Source organism: Heptranchias perlo, chromosome 15 (assembly GCF_035084215.1).
Source record: "Heptranchias perlo isolate sHepPer1 chromosome 15, sHepPer1.hap1, whole genome shotgun sequence".
NCBI classification, from domain to species: domain Eukaryota; kingdom Metazoa; phylum Chordata; class Chondrichthyes; order Hexanchiformes; family Hexanchidae; genus Heptranchias; species Heptranchias perlo.
The window spans coordinates 33902205-33919758 of record NC_090339.1 but is presented as its reverse complement, the minus strand read 5'-3'; positions in this window follow the sequence as shown (position 1 = coordinate 33919758).

Below are 17554 nucleotides of genomic sequence, written 5' to 3'. Positions count from 1 at the left end.
ATGAATGCAACAATTTTGGGATGTGCAGGCAATGCTAATGGTAGGTTTAAATTTTGGTTGAATGTTCAGGATGATGGCCATGAAGCGAGGTCCATGGACTGGCAGAATGGGGTAAAAGAGTGGAGAGTACGAAAGCGGAGTACAAGTAGTGAAAGGGAGTCTGGAAGTGAATCTCACGTCCGAAAACGATCGCAAACTAGAGATGAAAGAGAGAGGTCTCGCAGTAGTAGTCCCTACAGACATAGAAGTGGAAGTAGAAGACATAGCTTGACTGGGTCAGACAATGAAACAAAGACCTCAGAACAGTCAGGTGACAGAGCTAGAAGCAGAAGTCCTCATGATCATGAAGTTTTGGTGGCTGCCAATAAACTTGAGGATAAACGAATAAGAGAGACAAAACAAATGGAGTTAAATAGTTGGAAAGAATATGGAGTTTATTTTGAGATAACATATAAGGGTCAACCAGTTATGTCGCATAGATGGGTTTGTACTGAAAAAATCCTTGCAGTTGGGACTTAAGGCTAAAACAAGGTTGGTAGCTAGGGGTTTTGAAGAGAAACTGGGTGATACAGATGTTTGAGTGGATTCTCCCACTACTGTAAAGGTAATCTTAAAAATCTTTTTGGCTCTTTTGGCAACATATTCATGGGAGTGTAGGTCAATTGACATAAAAGCTGCATTTCTGCAGGGTGATACTTTTCAGAGAGATGTGTTTCTGAAACCGTCTAAAGAGGCAGCAGATATGGAAGGAAAACTATGGAAACTTAACAAATGCATCTATGACCTGAATGATGCTTACAGGGTATGGTATTTTTTGTGAGATCTGTTTTGTTGAAAATAGGTTGTGTTCAACTAAAATCAGATCCCGCGGTCTTTTATTGGTACCATAACGGAAAACTTGCAGGCATCTTCATGAGACATGTTGATGATTTCTTATGGGGTGGTGCTGCGGAATTTGAGAAATTCATCATTAATAAGATTAGAGTAGAATTTAAAATTGGGAGTCAGGCCTGTGGGGCTTTTAAATATATTGGTTTAGGTATTAAGCAGAGTGGGTCTGGTATAACTTTAAATCAACAGTCCTATTTAGAGAGTGTTACTCCCGTCCCTGTGGATTGTACTAGGTCAGCACAGAAAGGTGATGTTATAGCTAAAGAGACAGAGCAATTACGAAGCTTGATTGGTCAGTTGAACTGGTTGTGCACTCAGGCTAGGCCAGATGCTAGTTTTGATGTGTTGGAGTTAAGAACTTCAATGAAACACCCTATAGTAGAGAATGTTTTAAGGGCAAATAAAACAATACGAAAATTAAATATAGATAAAAGCGTACTTGAGTTCCCATATTTAGGTGACCCAAAGAAAATGAAGCTAGTTATCTTTAACGATGCTTCACATGCTAATCTTCCTGATGGGTATTCTAGTGCAGCTGGTTTCATAGGGCTCGATTTTCGGACGTCCGAGCCGGCAGGTTCATGGCAGGGGGGCTCCAAAAATTGGGGATTCCCAGAGCGGGTCCGGAGCTTGGCTCCAACCCACCCACTTCCGGGTTCCCCAGTGACGCGCTTAGATGCGCGCGCAGCCCCCGCATGCGGGACTCCCGCCGGCTATTAAAGCCGGCGGGATCCTACTTAAACCAATTAAGTAGATAGTTCAGGTCATTTGCAGACCTGATTTGTAGGATATTTTAGGAGGGGCGGGATTTTCAACTCAACTGAGACTTTTTCCCGGACTGGGGGAAACACTCCCAGTTGAAATGGACGTGTTGCAGCCACCAACCTGTGGGAGCTGCAAAGGTCCATTTGACAGGTGGGGGGGAGACCCTCACTCATTGCAGGAGGCCACTCTGTCACTTTGGACAAAGTTTGGCCTCCACTACCCTCCTCCTAACACTAAAATTCACAAACTTGGAACCTCAACCCCGTTGTGCAGACACATTTACCTACCTTGCGGACCCTCTCAAATGTACATCTTCCGGATGGGGGCCGCCGTAGCTGCAGTCATGACCTCCTCGGAGGACGAACAGCATCACCAGCCTCGCCGGCCATGCCATCCACCTGTGACATTTGGAGCTCCACAAAACAGTGCTGTGACACATCCACCTGCACAGCAGGAGGGAGGGCAACTGCAGAGAGAGATGCGTCACAGAGGGCACTACCCTCACCACAGGGTCTACAGACTGAGGCTCAGCTTCCTGGACCTCTCTGAGGAGCAGTGCATACGGAGGCTCAGAGTCAGTCGCCAGGTAGTCGCGGACATCTGCAGCCTCCTTAATGACGAGCTGCTCCTGAATGGACCGAGCAGAATCTTCTTACCTGTCGCTGTCAAAGTCAACACTGCCCTCAACTTCTTCGCCTCTGGATCGTTCCAGGGTGCCACCGGGGACATCACCGGGGTCTCTCAGTTGTCTGCACACAAGTGCATAAGGCAGGTCACCGACGGCTTGTTCTGCAGGGCTTCGCACTATATCAACTTCCCCATGGATGACCTCAGCCAGATGGAGAGGGCAGTGGGATTCCACGCTCTGGCTGGCTTCCCACGGCTGTAGGGTGTAATCGATTGAACCCATATAGCAATACGAGCACCTCCACACGAGCCAGGACTGTTCATCAACAGGAAGGGCTATCACTCCATCAACACTCAGTTCATCTGTGACCACCGCAAGAGATTCCTTCAAGTGTGCGCCAGATACCCTGGCAGCTGCCACGATTCCTTCATCCTCAGGGAGTCCAATGTCCCGCCCCTCTTCCACTCACCCAAAACCTGCAAGGGCTGGCTCCTCGGGGACAAGGGATACCCCCTGCACACGTGGCCTATGACACCTCTGAGGAACCCCACCACCGAGCAACAGCGTCGATATAACGACAGCCACATCGCTACCAGGTCTACAACATGCTATAGGGCTGCTCAAGATGCGCTTCAGGTGCCTTGATCGTTCTGGGGGAGCGCTTCAATACGCACCATACAGAGTGGGACGTATTATAGTTGTCTGTTGTGCCCTGCACAACAGGGCACAACAGAGAGGGGTGCCACTGGAGTAGGCCCCATCTACATCTGCCACCCATATTGAGGAGGAGGAGGAGGCTGAGGAGGAGGAGGAACAACCCATGGGCAGAACAACGGCTCACCTGGCTGCTTGTGAGGCCAGGGAGTCACTGATATGTGAACGGTTCTCCTAACATCCGACTGTGTGAAGAGTCCAGTCTTCATCACCTGGACAGAGAAGCGGCCACACCTGCCCCCTCCCCCACCCCTTGCACAAAACAGTGGTGCAACTACACATACACCCACTGTAGAGTGACCCAATGGGTGGCATCAAGTGTGCGTGTTCATGGTGAACCTCATGAAAGGGACCTATTCCACAAGCCAGTCAAGAATGGGCAAGACGTGGCAGTAGTGGTGATAATAATAAGATTTATTGTGAATGTGGAAGAAAACAAATATAAATAAAAAACATGATAAATCGTCAAACACCCTTGTGCATCCCCTTTGTGCTCACAAAACCTTTGCCTTACGTTTACGAGAACCCCTACGTGGTGCTACCCCTGTGGCTTCAACAGAGGTAGTGGCAGGTTGCTCTTGTCCATGCCCTGACCAATGAGATGCTTTGCGCGGACGCCCTCTGGGTTTCGGTGCCCGTGAGTGCTCCTCCAAAGATTGCTCCACCTGCACCTGTGCAGGGCCAGACTTGAGCACCTGGAGAGGAGGCAGCACTGCGGGTACTGGTTGAGAGGGTGGCAACGGGTGAGACGTGGAAGCACTTTGAGTGGCGTCCCTACTTCCATGTCCCCTTTTGCCATCATCCCTCTCCTGGGCCTTCTGGCATCTCTTCTCCTATCAAGGCAAAACACAGAGAGGCGTGATTGAGTGATGGTTGCATAGTGACCCACTGCATGCATTGATGTGGGTGGGGTGACCGTGAGGGAGATGCATGGGAGGATGTGTGTGAGACATAGCCATGAGATTGTATGAGGATTGGGTTGTGTGGTAGTGTTCGAATGGGAACTGGGGCTATGAGTAAGTGCAGGCAAGGTGAAGATGATGGCTGAGTAGATGTGAGGAGTGATGCGAGTACGTTGTGGTGGCAGTGCAGAAGGAGTTGTGTGGTGGTGGAGGTGATATGGAAGACGGAGTGTGGGAGAATGCGTAAGTATACTCATAAAATTGACCCCATAGTGTTTCGTATGGATGCAAATGGGCAGTGTTGTCCTTTAGCTTGGGAAGCTAAGAAAATAGAAAGGGTTGTTAAAAGTACTCTGGTTGCTGAAACACTGGCTCTTGTCAATGCAGTGGATATGGCAGTCTGACAGCATGGGGGAGGTTGTGGGGCAGGGGAGGTGGTGGAGAGGTACAGCTGGGTATCATCATCATACATATGGAATTCAAGTCTGTGGATGATGTCACTGAGGGGCAGCATGTAAATGAATAAGAGAAGGGGGCCAAGGATAGACGCTGCAGGTGATGGTATAGGGGCAGGAAGAGAAGCCATTGCAGTAGAAGTGCTAGCTGTGTTCAGACAGATAGAAGTGCAACCAAGAAAGGGTAGTTCCATGGAGCAGAACAACTGAAGATGACACGTTCAACCGCCTCATGCAAAGTATGGTCACAGTCACCGAGAATGTCACTTGTGACTTTGGCCAGGACTTTTGGTGCTGTGAGAACCACTGAAGGTAGATTGGAGAGATTCGAGCAGGGAGTTTTTGGAAAGATGGGAATGGATCTGGCAGATGACAGCATGTTCAAGGACCTTAGAGAGGGAAGGAAGGTTAGAGATTAAGCAGTAATTGTGGAAAATGGATGTGTTTTTTTTAGGAGGTGGTGTAGTCAGTGGTTTTGAATGGGACAGGGATGGTGACTGAGGAAAAAGAGCCATTAACAATTTTAGCTACTATGGGGCTGGAGGAGAAATGAAGTGTTCAGGAGTTGAGTGGATGAAGGGATCAGGAGATGAGTTTTATGGAAGAGATGAGCTTGGAAAGTGCATGGTGGGGACATACGAAAGAAACTTCAAAGTGATGGAGAATCAGAGCTTGAGTAACTGAGAGAGTTGGGGGGAAGTTGGTAGTGAGTGGAAATAAAGGGTCGGTAACAGCGCAGTCAGTTATACATTTGGTCTCAATCTTAGAGATGAAGAAATCCATCAGCCCTTCCTACTTCGTAATGGAAGGGGTTGGATGAGCGTTTTAAGGAGGTGGTTAGTCATAGACAAAAGAAGCCTTAGGTAATCCTTCAGCCCCAGATGTTTAGGGGAGTAGTAGATATGTTTAAAGGCTGCATACTATTTACAGAGGAGTGTGAAAAAGCTCATCTGATTCATCTAAAGAAGCTGTTCTGAAAAGGGGATATTGACGTCTCTTAGTCTGGTTCAATTATTATTCAAGTTAATACCCAGCCTTTGTTTTTGCTTCTGTGAATTATTTTTAGTTGTAAATAAATTTTACAGTAGCTTAGCCACTATGAAGTAGTTTAATGGTATGATATTTTCTGTCGTCTCAATTGGCAGGAGACATAGTGGCACATCCAACATATTCTCCAGTAATTAATTTACTGTCACCATGCCTAGTGGGTTTCTATCTCCAATTCCCTAGAGGGTCTACACCTCTCGTTCCCTATTGCTCTAGAGAAATAATAGTTTCAATGGTGATCTAGGAAACTTTCCTTGCTCATCGACCATTAATTTTTCCCACGTTTGAAATTGGATGAGCTGAATTTTAGGTGGCTAAAATCATGAATAAACCTGAATGGTCTTGGCCACTCTGCATTGAACACAAACAATTGAAACTGAAGTTTTCGTTAATACTGGCTGGCATGAATGTCTACAATGTGGCTGGACCCATTTTTATGCATTACACATACTGATTTCAGGCTAGTTTCATCACTTTAAAATCAATCAATCAATGAGGTCTACATGCCTCTGTTAATTTAAAAGTAGAAGTGCCCATTAATCATCACACCAGTAAACCAACATTTAATCTACCTTTAAGTAGGATGAAAGAGTTACAGAAAGCTAAACAAAGAATGGCCACCTGATATGTTTGCTGTTTATTTCAATAAAGTTTAACGTGAAATGTCAAGTTAAATAGTTATCAGTAAGTTAAAATTCAGGCAAGAAAAGGACTAACATACGGGACTTCAAAAGCCAATAAAAATGAATGATAAACCTTGAATGTTATTGATTCTCTGGTATCAGTGATCCATTCCAATGAAAATGTAAGTTGAATCCTATGGGTCTTTCTTGCTTTACTTAGTAACTTACATCATCCAGTGGAATAGCTCATGGTAGAAAAGCAGAAGAACATTACTTCTGAAACAAAACATAAAAGACTGATTGGACTTTTGAACTCTCTCTTAATAAGGACTGCATTAATTACTAGATTTGTGAAGTATTTTGTTAGTTGAGGCAAGGTATTGACACAGAGGGCTGAATTATCTTCCAATTAGCAGGTTAGCTGCAGAATATGGGAGTGCTTGATGCAATAATGTAGAAAGAGCCTTACGTTACATCACATCTATCTTCTGCTGTGGCTACCACGGGAGTGCTTTATTGGAAATTAATTGTTTGTTGGAAAGTTGTGGAAGCTTCAATTATCAGTCTGGGAATTTAGAACTATTCTTACTTCCACAATGTAAGCTGCAACCTGGTCACTGGAGTTCCAGGGAGATCTTAACGTAAGTAATAATCTTTTACATTTATTGGCCCAGATTTTGCTGCAGAGGGATATTTCACGGTGTGCCCCGCTAGCTACACTTATTCCCTCACCCTTCAGCTCAAAATTTTTTTGCCTTGTAAGTTGCTGGAAGTGCGAGCTGATAATGGTGTTGCAAGGGTACTGGGGCATCTGGGACCTTGGTGAATGACGGGACCAACAGTCTATCTCTTTAACTAATGAGATTTAAGGATTGAGAAAGAAAGAGAGAAACGATGGAGAAGGAGGGTGAATGAGAGTCAAATCAGGTACAGAAAGAGAAATAAAGAGAGAGTTAGAAAGAATGGATTAAGAGAGAGAGGAAGAAGAGACAGAAAGAAAGTTAAAATATCTCTGACAAAAATGTGCTACCTTTAGGAATGAGACTGTATGGTTTAAATTGTTCCCTTTCTGGGCCGGGGAGACTGAGTGGCATTGCAGGAACATAAATCTCCTTATTAAAAAGATACTTGCGCTGTTAAGTAGCAACCCTAACTTTTTACGGCGAGTTTAATTGGAAATTAACGCACAAATGCAGCAACTTCATGAAACTCATGGGGCAATTATGGGCGAGCTGCCCAGTCATTGCTTTCACAAGGCAATGTGACAATTCGCAATGCATGTTGGTGGACTATTTACACATTAATAACGGCAACCGCCATTAAACTCGCCATTATTTTGGCAGCAAAATCTGAGCCATAATGTGTGACTGTATTCTTTATCATAACAAGAAACTGGTGAGCACAATCTTCTAAGTCTAAATGCTTGGGGAGGGGGAAACATTTTCACTCATTTTTCCTTGATCACATACAAGCCCTAGACACCATGCCCCGAGTGTTAAAAACATTACAAACAAGGAAGGGGTCAAAATGGTGAGGAATGTATGCTCTCTGAATGGCCCTACTGAGTTGAAAAAGGCCCAGTCATTTTCCTCTAGGTGTCAACAACAGCATTTTGAAAGTTACAGAGCACTTTCAGGTCTGGAAGAACTTAATCAGCAGAAATAAGCACAACAGTGCTAAATCACCTCTGGGAATACTCAATCAAGTTTCATTTTCCCCACTGAAATACTGCCACCATCATAATGCATCTTTTGGCAGATTCTGACTGATTAAAAGCCTTTACTCCATTTTATTTTGTTAATTTATTGCAATCAATGCGGAATGATTAACTACTGTTAAGACTTCAACCGTTTTGACTCAAGTCAGTGCCTCTCACTTTCTTTGAATACTGGCTCCTTAACAATGTACATTTCAGTCTTTCAGAAACTGATGCATTGTCTTCGCCTTGATTACAGGAGCAAGACTTGAAAAAAGGTCTAAATGAGTTGCCTGGAAATGACGAGGTTTATGAGCTAATAAATGGCACAATGATCTGAATGAATGAGGAAGCTGACTTGCTTATAAAGCAGTTTTAAGTCATTTAATGCAGTCCAACTTCAACAGTTCTGACACATGTCAGTGTTGCATTCCACAGTCTTATTTACTGGGTTTCAGAGAGTTTTCATATATAATTCTGAGAGAAGAAATAGGTGAAGATTTGTCTGACCCACATGTATTATTGAGTGAAGCGTCGTATTCTAAATGCGCTTGGAATTTTGACAGGTAAGTCACCCAATAATTATATTTTGAATCAGTTAGCATCATACGGTAAGGCACTTTGAGTTGTGATTGGCCAGCTGTGTAGTCATGTACTATCACTGCCACATATATGTGTTTCCATATTAGGCAGCTGAGCATTTTATCTGCTGTATTTGGCTAAGACTTATTCATAAACTATGAATAAAGACATTCAAAATTACTGACATTTTCAACATTAGTAGAAGAATTCTCTTTTGCTTTACAACTTTGGTTCGTTAAGGGATCAAGCAATCTAAGACTTTATTTCAAAATCACTGGTTGCTGACTCACTTAATGCCCCCTAGCTTCCACAGGTACTGGTGCTATGTCCATTCGTGTACATACTTAGCCTGTACGAACATACGAATTAAGACGGAAGTAGGTCATTCGGCCCCTCGAGCCTGCTCTGCCATTTGATAAGATCATGGCTGATCTGATTGTGACCTCAACCCTACTTTTCCGTCTACCTACTATAACCTTTGACTCCCTTGTTAATCAGGAATCTATCTAACTCAGCCTTAAAAATATTCAATGACCCTGCCTTCACCGCCCTCTGGGAAAGGGAGTTCCACAGACTCACGACCCTCTGCGAGAAAAAATTTCTCCTCATCTCCGTCTTAAATGGGAGACCCCTTATTTTTAAACTGTGGCCCCTAGTTCTAGTCTCTCCCACAAGGGGAAACATCCTCTCAGCATCTACCCCTTCTAGTTCCCTCAGGATCTTATATGTTTCAATAAGATCACTTCTCATTCTTCTAAACTCCAGTGTATACTTGTCCAGCCTTTCCTCATAAGATAACTCCCTCATCCCAGGAATCAGTCGAGTGAACCTTCTCTGAACCACCTCCAAAGCAATTATGTCCTTTCTTAAATAAGGAGACTAAAACTGCACACAGTATTCTAGATGTGGTCTCACCAATGCCCTGTACAACTGTAGCAAAACATCTCTACTTTTATATTCCATTCCCCTTGCAATAAATGACAACATTCCATTTACTTTCCTCATCTCTTGCTGTACCTGCATAGTAACTTTTTGTGATTCATGTACTAGGACACCCAGATCCCTCCATACCTCAGAGTTCTGCAATCTCTCTCCATTTAAATAATATACTGCTTTTCTATTCCTCCTGCCAAAGTGGATAAGTTCACATTTTCCCACATTATACTCCATCTGCCAAATTTTTGCCCACTCACTTAACCTATCTATATCCTTATGTCCTCTTCACAACTTACTTTCCTACCTAACTTTGTGTCATCAGCAAATTTAGCAACCATACATTCTGTCCCTTCATCCAAGTCATTGATATTGATTGTAAATAGTTGAGGCCCAAGCACTGATCCCTGTGGTACTCCACTCGTTACATCTTGCCAACCTGAAAATGACCCATTTATGCCTACTCTTTGTTTCCTGTTAGCTAACCAATCCTTTATCCATGCTAATATGTTACCCCCCTACATGATGAGCTCTTATTTTGTGTAGTAGCCTTTGATGTGGCACCTTGTCAAAAGCCTTCTGGAAATCCAAGTACACTTCATCCATAGGATCCCCTTTATCCACATTGCTTGTTACTTCCTCAATGAACTCTAATGAATTAGTCAAACACGATTTCTCTTTCACAAAGCCATGTTGACTCTGCCTGATTGCATTGAGATTTTTTTTTAAGTGCCCTGCTATGACCTCCTTAATAATAGATTCTAGCATTTTCCCTATGACACATGTTAAGCTAACTGGCCTGTAGTTTTCTGCTTTCTGTCTCCCCCCTTTCTTGAATAAAGGAGTTACATTCACTATTTTTCAATCTGATGGGATCCTTCCAGAATCTAAGGAATTTTGGAAAATTAATACAAATGCATCTACTATCTCTGCAGCCACTTTTTTTTAAGCCCCTAGGATGAAGTCCGTCAGGACCTGGGGACTTGTCAGCTTTTAGTACTAATATTTTTTTCAGAACCCTTTCCCTGGTGATTGTAAATGTTTTAAGTTCCTCCCTCCCTTTCACCTCTTGATTCACAATTATTTCTGGCATGTTATTTGTATCCTCTACAGTGAAGATGGACGCAAAATATCTGTTCAATTCATCCGCCATTTCCTTATTTTCCATTATTAATTCCCCAGACTCACTCTCTAAAGGACCAATGTTCACTTTGCTTACTCTTTTCTTTTTTAAATACCTGTAGAAACTCTTACTATCTGTTTTTATATTTCTAGCCAGCTTTCTCTCGTACTCTAATTTCTCCCTCCTTATTATTCTTTTAGTCATTCTATGCTGTTTTTTATATTCTGTCCAATCTTCTGACCTGCCACTAATCTTCACGGAATTGTATGCTTTTTCTTTCAATTTGATACTATCTTTAACTTCCTTAGTTAGCCATGGATGGTACGTCCTTCCTTCTTTCTCACTGGAATGTATCTTTGCTGAGTGTTATGAAATATCTCATTAAATGTCTGCCACTGCATCTCTACGAACATATCCCTTAACCTAAGTTCCCAGTTCACTTTAGCCAGCTCTGTCTTCATGATCTCATAATTGCCCTTATTTAAGTTTAAAACACGAGTCTTAGACTTACTCTTCTCTCCCTCAAACTGAATGTGAAATTCAATCATATTGTGATCACTGGTACCTGGAGGCACCTTTATAATGAGGTCATTAATTAATCCTGTCTAATTACACATTAACAGACCTAGAATAGCCTGCTCTCTGGTTGGCTCTCTGCTGCTCCAAGAAGCTGTCCCGAGAGCATTCTATGATCTCATCTTCCAGGCTACTTTTGCCAATCAGATTCTTCCAATCTGTATGTAGATTAAAATCACCCATGATTATCGCTGTTCCTTTCTCACAAGCCCCCATTATTTCTTCCTGTATTCCCTGTCCTACAGTGTGGTTACTGTTAGGGGGCCTACAAACTACTCCCACAAGTGACTTCTTGCCTTTACTATTTCTTATCTCTACCCAAACTGATTCTGCATCTTGGTCTTTAGAACTAAGGTCATTTCTCTCTATTATACTCATGTCATCCTGTACTCTAGAGGATTCCATACCAATCTAGCTGCTGCATCCTAGCAATTCACCTTGCTATAACTTTCAAGGCTGCACAGAATTTTAAGTTGAACTCTGCACAGGTGCAGTTTCTGTTTGCCCAGTATGGAGTGCACACTGTCCCCATAAGGCACATGCCCCACTTAACTAAGTTTAGAGAGTTTAGGTGCAGGTTGGCAGAGCCAAGGTTTAATGATCTCAAATGTGTGCATGGTTACCATGCAGCAAACCAGCATGCAGCACTGGTAAGCTTTCCATCATTACCGTACCCATTTTGAGATTTGAGCGTCTTTTTGCACTATGGAATGGATATTAACTTAGATACAATGGACAGCTTTGAAAGATACAGCATCAGCTAAAAAAACACAACAAACTGCTGTTGCCATGGTCCCTGTGTGCAGCAGGACTTTTGATTAATTTAAAACTGCAGTTCGTATGGGAAAGCTTCTAGAAGTTTTAAACAAGTCAACATACCACAGAACTGATACCATTGAGAAACTGTTGAAATAGTTAGAATCATGGACACATAAAACCAGATGAGCACAGATAAGGCGGGCCTTTATAATCCAAAGTACTTGAAAAGCCAAATGAGCACAGATAGGGGGAGCCTCACATTTCAAAGTGCTGAGCTAATTGTACCTGGTTTTGAACGAAGTAAGTCCATCATAGAGGCCCAATCACAGGAGGTGATTGGACAGAATGACACTTCCCTTACTTTACTTACGCTCCAAAGAGCAAAATACAATATAAAAAGGAAGATACCGCAACGTAACTAGCACTGCAGTTGGAGAAGAGAGCAATAGGAACTCACCTCAAGAAGGAGGACAATATCAAGAAGAAGATACAACGGCCTTGAGTCCGACGGACAGATCACCCGGAAAACTCAACGACCACTCTCTACTTCAGAAAGGTTGTATGAACTTGTGCCAATAACCTGAGTGAGGTAGTCTTAGAAAGCAATGACCTGAAAAGTAGCTTTAGACAAATGAGGGGCTCGCAACACATGGTTGCAGTTTTAGATGTCGAGCCTGTTACGGTTACTGCCTCCATGCTCCGTTGGCAGGTCACTCAGTTAGATGAAGAGTTAAAGGAAAAAGAAAATAAGTAGAAACAGTTAGAAATAGAAACACAAGAGAAGGAAATCCAGCAATTTAAAGATGAGATTGTTGACCAACAAAGAGCAGTAGCTTGTTCAGAAGCATTTAACCTTTCTGTGGGGAGGGACCCAGAGGGACCGTCTCAAAACTGAGAATGAAAAGGGAAAATATGAGAGTTGTAAAGATGGTCTGCTTAAGCCTGATAAAAGGTCTTCCCCACATGAAATTTTAAATCAGTACAAAATTGAGTTAAGTAGGAAACATTAGAGGTTGAAAATGGAGTTCAGAGATAAAGGATAAATGATTTAAAGCAGGAGGAAAGGGAAGAGGGAAGATTCCATCTCTCTTCTTCTGTTACAAGCTAGAGACTGTGATCTTTAGTTTTGAGTGTTTTTAGTCTCTGAAAGTCCTCCTGAAAGAATGTGTGTGAGGTGTGAAAGTTTGCTGATGGCTGCACTGCTCCCTTTTTCACAGCTTGTTTTAGCGTTAAAACTTTTGTAAGTCTTATTGTAAAAGCTAACTTTCTTCCTAGTTAAATACAGGGCATTAATGAAGTCATTTTGCTGATAGGAAATGTTACAATTGTGTTAAAACTTTTGCCAGAAACCGTGAAACACCCCCGCAAGGGGAGGGGAAGAACTAGCCAAGTTCTATCCCAGTTTGTGGAGATGCCGGTGATGGACTGGGGTTGACAATTGTAAACAATTTTACAACACCAAGTTATAGTCCAACAAATTTATTTTTAATTCCACAAGCTTTCGGAGGCTTCCTCCTTCGTCAGGTGAACGGTATGGAAATGACATTTTCGAATCCTTCGCATTTTAAAATCCCAGAACAATGCCTGGTGATTACTGCCCGTTGCCAAGGCAATCACAGTGAGCAGACAGAAAGGTGTCACCTAAAAAGGCCACCGAATCGGGATCTTGTCTGCTTTCTTGCATCGGTGGCCTTTTTAGGTGACACCTTTCTGTCTGCTCACTGTGATTGCCTTGGCAACGGGCAGTAATCACCAGGCATTGTTCTGGGATTTTAAAATGCGAAGGATTCGAAAATGTCATTTCCATACCGTTCACCTGACGAAGGAGGAAGCCTCCGAAAGCTTGTGGAATTAAAAATAAATTTGTTGGACTATAACTTGGTGTTGTAAAATTGTTTACAACTATCCCAGTTTGGCAGACGTGACAAACTGTATCAAGGATAAATTAGTCTGATGGAATAGAAAAGGAGAAAGGGGAAGATCCTGCCCCTTTTCTACTGTTACAAGCTGCAGAATGTGTTCTTTAGTTTTCAGTGTACTGTTTCTTTAAAAGCCTGTGTGGCTTTTACTGTCTCTTTTAAAAGCTTATGTGAATGTTTGAGGCCACTGGCTATGGCTCCTCTCTCTGTCTTTCTTTTTCAAGATGATGAAATGTTACAAAGATTTTGTTTAACTATGAAAGAATTTTCATTTTGAATTTCTTAAATGCTTTGATGATTTGAAGTTTAATGTATTGAGTATTGGTGAGCGTGAATTGATGTGTTAAAATATTGGGACATTTTGAAGTAACTCTATTTGTTTAATCATGTTTTAAGGTACACCGAAATGTGACAGCTGTTAGCAATCTGATCCTTTGATCTTGTGATTGATGGTGGTCATAACAAAGTGACCATGAAGGAAGAAAGATTAGTTAAAGGATCTGTTATCTCTGTGATAATGACCTGGAGTAGTTAGATTGTACTGCAGAATTGTTTCATAGAATGTTTAAAGTTAATAGAAGGAAATACCAATGATTTCTGCTGTTTTTATTAGATTTTCAATTACTAAGGATGGATAAAAATTGGCAAATCTTTTGTGCCTTCATGGCTCATGTTTTGAAAATTGGAAGTTAGAGAAGCTGAAATTTATTATCCAGAGTTTAATTGTATTAGGATCTTTGTGCACGTTATCGCTGTTTTGATAGCACAAAGACTTGGAAAAAGATCAATTTGAACTTCTTTAAAGCACTTTTGTTTTAATGACATTACATTAAAAAAAACTGCGACTGTGATTGACTCCTACTCCACCCTCTGAGCTTCCAGCATGATAATCTGCTGACTCTCAAGCAGTTTTATTGTCCCTTAATGAGTTTCAAAAGAGAGAAACTTTGGGAGATAGACAGAAAAGTTGGTTAATCCCTCCCATGTTCCTTTGGACACATTTTTCTTGGTTTGTTTCAGTTTAAAGGGATTATTCTTTAAAATAGATCATTTAGTGCTATTGGTGCGGTGCTTTAGTCAAGCATGTAACATTTTTAAGTTTCTTAATTTAAGTGGATATTTCCCCACATGATAGAAGGAAATATTGGGTATTATTTTTGTGCCCTTTGCTGACAATTCCTCCTGGAGTGAGGTAATTAGATTCATTCATGCAAACGTGCGTGAAGTCCTCTCTGGTCCCGGAATGAAGGGTGACAGGAGAAAATTAATGAATTGTTTGTTATTTTTAACCCTTGGGCTCTCAAGAACAGCCACAATGGATTTCTTGTTTTTCTTTTACACCGGGAACTATGGTTTTCGGAACCGCATAAGTGTTGGTGCAGAAGTGATCCAGCGTGGTTAAGAATTTAAAGCCTCTGCAGACATTAGCAAATATGAAATGTCACAGCATGGTGACATTTGGACTAAGACGTTACCTCTTAAAGGCTGGGTTTTAACCAATTCAGGGTTAATTGTTATTTTCCGAGACAAAGTGCTTGAGGGGAAGGGAAATATCTGAGTTACCTTCAAAAGTAATTACAAACACTTCTGTCTCTATTGTAAAACCACTAAGCCTGGTTATAATTTGTTTATGAAATTGAAATTGATAAGACAATTGGTATGAGTTGCTGCTCAAGCACTTGAGAAGGGTACATTTATTTAAAATTTATGGGGATGATCAAATTTACTTGGGAAAAAATGTCCAATCTAAATGGTTCTTGTTCACTGCTGTATGTCAGTGGGAGTATTTTGGGAAATAAAATTGTACATTGACAAGTCCTGTCAGTCCAATAATACTGCTCTCTGGAAATAGGATAATTTTGAAATGATAAAATAGGAAATAAAAGATCCAAGAAGATTTTAGTGAAATAAACAAAAATGTGTTAATTATAACTTGGACAAGGTTGGAAACGTTTAATCTATGTTTTAAAGGTTAATGTAAATATTGTATTGGGCAGCAAAAGTTCCTTTAGACATCTCATGAATGAGATGAACTGATTAATTGATAATTTTCTCTTGGAGATGTTTGTGTCCTTGCCTATGCTGAAATAGAGAAAACTGTATTTGATAGCCTGGTCACTACCTAAGTCATCGGGAACATGCAAAAGGAGATGAAATTGTTCATGTGGCTCAGGAGAGTGAGAAAACCTGTTAACAATTGCACTGACACATGCTCCATAGAGAAACTGACTAATTAATGAACCAATCAGAATAGAGTTAAACACTGGACCTACCAGAGGGACTGAAATTAAAGTAAAGAGGGACATAGGAATCTGGATTTTGAAAATTCAGGGTTAGGTTCCTTTGAGTTAACAATGAAATTGGGACAACTGAGGGCTAGGGAGACTTGGCAAAACTATCCACAAGATGGATATTGGTAAAAGGAGAGTTGGAGAACCTTCTAAGTCCATGATTTCTTGATAATATGGTTCACTGCAGTTTTCTGCACAGTGTATTATGATTTTCTTTGTCTATATCATGATGTGTAATATTAACCAAATGAAACTTAGAAGCAATATGTATATGTCTATGTGTGTTTATGTAAATATAATGTTAATAAAATGCAAACCCAAGGTGATCTTAGGAAAGATCAAGAAGAAAGTTAAGGGGTAAGGTGACAATTGACCAGATATGGTTCCACTCAGGTTCAAAAGGAGTGAGATGTAAGAATATGGTTTAAAACTGAGTATAGTCAGGTATTCCATCTCAGATAGCATCTAGGGATTTAGCAAGAGGGCGGTGCTGGGGGAGACAAAATTGCTGCCGCTGTGTGAACAAAAGCAGCTTGTAAGTCAGGAGATAAGGGATGTGGTAGTCGCGCTACATGGTACGGGTCATCTGGAATTGATTAACATAGAGTCAGCATGGGGGTAGGATAATTTACGACTCAGAGATAAGACCAGAGCTGCAGATGTGCAGGGCATATAGGACAGGGCATAGCTCCTCCCAAAAGGTTAGAGCTTTCCCTGGACGTAAGTGGTGGAAGAAGATATATAATGCCGGGGAATCACTGTGGGCCCGTTTAGCTTCATATGCATTTTTAATTATCAAAGTATTAGTCATATTAAGTATGTGGTGTGTGTTTTTATAAAATAGGGAAACTGGTGAAGGAATTAACCCAGAAAATGAAAGATATGGAATTGATAAGCTTAATAAAAGAGAGATTTTAAATCCAAGTACAGTATGAAGACCCTCGAATATGTCACAGTAAACCTGTTTTGAGCAGGAATGTGATCAAACCCAGGGGAGAGTGTGGGAACGAACAAAGGTTGATCATTATGCCACAGTAGACGGTGATTAGAGTATAGTGTGCATATAATCATTGTAACTCTGTATGTATGATATACAAGCTATATATATATATATATATATATATATATATAAGGGCATAAGATATACAATATGTAAGAAACAGAGGTGGAGAGTGGTCAAATGTCAAATCGACATGAAGGTACATTGGCCGAAGAATTCATCAATGCACTTGAGGAGGAACTGCGAGATTTGAGCGCCTTTTTGCACTATGGAATTGGACATTAACTTAGAAACAATGGACAGCTTTAAAAGATACAGCATCAGCTAAAAAGACAGAATGAACTTCTGTTGTCTTGGTCCCTGTCTGCAGCTGGATTTTTGATTAATTTAAAACTGCAGTTCGTATGGGAAAGCTTCTAGAAGTTTTAAACAAGTCAACATGAGGGTAGGACTCCCCAAAGCCTTTCCACCATCTTTTTTATTCACTCATGGGATGTGGACATCGCTGGTGAGGCCAGCATTTATTGCCCATCCCTAATTGCCCTTGAGAAGGTGGTGGTGAGCCGCCTTCTTGAACCGCTGCAGTCCATGTGGTGAAGGTTCTCCCACAGTGCTGTTAGGAAGGGAGTTCCAGGATTTTGACCCAGTGA